Source organism: Gnatocerus cornutus, chromosome 9 (assembly GCF_029298725.1).
Source record: "Gnatocerus cornutus isolate USDA-ARS CGAHR chromosome 9, icGnaCorn1.1, whole genome shotgun sequence".
NCBI lineage: Eukaryota > Metazoa > Arthropoda > Insecta > Coleoptera > Tenebrionidae > Gnatocerus > Gnatocerus cornutus.
Window position 1 is genome coordinate 13,485,596 of NC_142241.1, and position 3,350 is coordinate 13,488,945.

The window sequence follows — 3,350 nt, forward strand, 5'->3', positions numbered from 1 at the left end:
TTCCACTGACACAGCTTTAATCGATTATTTATGTTTTTCTACGTTCCTTCAGAGTGTTTTCATGTTTTACTTTATTGATTGTCCATTAGGTCAACTATCAATATTTAATTAACTTTTCATCAGTCGCCATGAGTCCAATTAATCATTAATAACAAACTCAACAATAAAGTTATTTTTATAAAATTTCCGAAACGAATGTGTGGAGATTGCGGGGGAATGAAAAACCTGACTTACAGGTGTTCGGAAATGTTACGACAGCGAAAGAGGTAATGGGGACAACCGTAATAAGTAATTATTCAAAGTTTGACTGTTTTAATGTCAAAGCATTAAAATTTCTTGGATTTATTACCATAAGGCTGCTTATTTTACGTGCGAAATTGCAAAATTTTAGATCGAGAAAAGAGTTTTTTTTTAATTTCCATTAGTAAGACGAACTCATTCAAAATTCCGACAGTTTTAGAGTTAAAGCAATGAAATTTTGAGGATTTATTACTTTGGAGGGGCCTAATAAATGTACGCAATTACAGAACTTTAGAACAAGAAGTCAATATTGTGGAATTTCTTTATTAGTGGGTGAAACTTAAATTCAAAATTTTCAATCAAGTTCTTCTAGTTAAACCAATGATATTTAGGGGATTAATTACCTTGGAGGTGTATATTAAGTGTACTAAATTACAAAAATTTAGAACAAGAAATAAGAATTTTGGAAATTTTTTATTAGTGGTATAAACTAAAATTCAAAAGTCTCCATAAAATAAAATTAAAAAAATTAAAAGTCCGACAGTTTTAACGTTAAAGCAATGAAATTTGAGGGATTTATTGCTTTAGATAGGCCTATTAACTGTGCTAAATTACAGATTTTTAGTACAAGAAGTACAAATTTTGGAAATTTTTCATTAGTGGGACAAACTCAAATTCAAAATTTTTAACCAAATTTGTGTAGGTTTGACAATTTTAACGTTAAAGCAATGAAATTTGGGGAATTTATTGCTTTGAAGGGGCCTATAAAATGAACTAAATTACAGAACTTCGAAATTTCGAATTTTGGAAAATTTTCGTTCGTGATATAAAATTTTTCTATTTCTACATATGATTGTTGTTGAATTGATCAAAATAATGGCCATTTGGTTTCTCTACTTTTTTTAAACAAAAGTGCATCGACGCTTGCTTTCAAACTTCAAATGAGCTAAATTTATTCATTTAGTCCAAGAACCACTTAAATTTTTGAAAAATTCAAAATTGGACTGACTTACTTTAATTAGACTCCCTTGATGCGACACTAGTTTAGTTACCTAACACTGTGTTTAATATTAGTACTATAAATTCCAACCATCTCTTATCACTGCCCGCTATTATCAGTCACGACTTTTCCGAGTTTATTCTCTGATATCAGCCTCCGTGGCGCAATCGGATAGCGCGTTCGGCTGTTAACCGAAAGGTTGGTGGTTCGAGCCCACCCGGGGGCGAACTTTTTGTTTCTCTAAATTGAAAAAATTTCAACCGAAAATAACGAAATTTGAAGTCAATCTACGCGCGCTTTTATCTCGTTTTCTTCGAGAAAATCGAGCATCTGTATTATGGACTGCTCCGAATTGCAGAGTATCTCCATCCATTTTACAAAAAACAAATCGTTTTGAACAGCAAAGGACACTTTTCCGTTGCACATGCATAAAAGCACTCGTGTTTTAATACGAGTTTTATGAAACTAGATTTTTAATTTACCTACTGTTTGAGCAGAAAATTAGAATCTACCAAACTGTTTATAAATGCATGATCAAAACGTGAAATTGGCTGGTTCGACCAAAAAATAATTTGTGGAATTAACATATGTTTATGACAGCAGAACTCCATCCTCTATAATTTGCCCCAACCCACACGTGTGTAAAATAACCACTGCCCGACATTTCAGTACCGGCGTAACTGATTAGGGAGTTGACAGGAAGGGCACAAAGACAGGAAGCAATCAAGGACCGTCCTTAGAAAAATACTCTTGAGAACAGTTTTGATCCGAAAATTGGCGAGGAGGGAAAATCAAACATTGGGTAGAAATAACAGATTATAAACGCATTATGGGTTTATTTGTATGGAAAATCCCTTTATTACTTAATCAATAAAAGTGTCCGAAAAAGTACATCATAATTTGTTCGTTGTTGAAATAATGGCGCGGACTAGGCTAATAAAAATAATTTAATCTAGTCCAGAGTGTCATTGTTGCAAATCATTGCGATTTTATTGGACCAATGGGAGCGGAATGATCATTCACCACTCGATAACTAATTAATCAATTCCAATTGGATCTGTTGACATTTGGCAATATTTAGAAATTTATGGGGCAAATTTGGTGGAGGTTTAATTCGATTTCGATGCAATAAAAACGGACTTTTATAGTAAAATGAACATTCGGTTCTTGTGTCTCATATTTTAAATATGATTCGTCTCGACCATTACGTGGCGACGTAATGAATACATGTAGAATCACGGAAACCGCCATTAAATGCATGAGTAATAGACCATGCACATATAACATCCACTCTCAAGAAACGGCTCGAATTTTCCCACTATTGTCATTCACGTAGGTAATATAGTCGGAGAAAACCAAAAATTAACAAAGAAATTAAAAACACAGCCATAAACATTTTTCTGTATTTTATCTGATCTCCCGTTAAGTCGCACGACCTGAATTGTTCTAATAAAACACGTTTCTTTATAGCTTCATCATTTTTTGCGCAATATTCAAATGCGACATTTGAATATCAAACCGTGGAAGCGAATTCAATTCACCCCGTTAGGGGCTGATAATAATATGTGACGTAAAGGAACTCCCTTGATACAGTTTCTCCCCTTTTTAAGCGATCGAGGCGGTGGGACTGGGGAAATATGAGATTTTTTGCCACGATTGGACGAGAGCGAGCGCAGCGAGCGCCGGGCCTAAAGATAATCATCCCTCGTCGTTAAAATTTGCGCACAATAGCGGCGGTCCTTCACGTTCAATAAACAGCAATTTGTCCCAAATATTCGGGGTTGGAATGTCCCGGGAGGTACAAGATGTGCTCCTCCATTAATCGCACCGAACATTATTTATGTATTTATCGGGCCACGAAATTGTATTAACGTTGTCGTGCTGCACTCGTGCAGGTATAAATATTAACTTCTGACAGCTAATAGATTAGCGAACGCCATATGTCGAGAACCTTTTCTGGCAACACCCTGTAGCTCGCAGCTGCTCGGCGATAAGCTCGTGCTTGGAGATAAGATAACCACGTCTTTATCCAAAATTCCATGACTTTTAGTTTTACCGGTATTACAATGATATTTTCAAATCTTACTACTTTCGATACGCATATCCAGAG

The 3,350-nt window shown here is 35.1% G+C and overlaps 1 non-coding gene across 1 annotated transcript; it reads left to right on the plus strand.

The window, feature by feature from the left end:
• The first annotated feature begins 1,392 nt into the window (after positions 1-1,392).
• TRNAN-GUU (transfer RNA asparagine (anticodon GUU)) lies at positions 1,393-1,466 on the plus strand. Its single transcript has one exon. It is a non-coding gene; the product is annotated as a tRNA-Asn (tRNA).
• Positions 1,467-3,350: the final 1,884 nt, after the last annotated feature.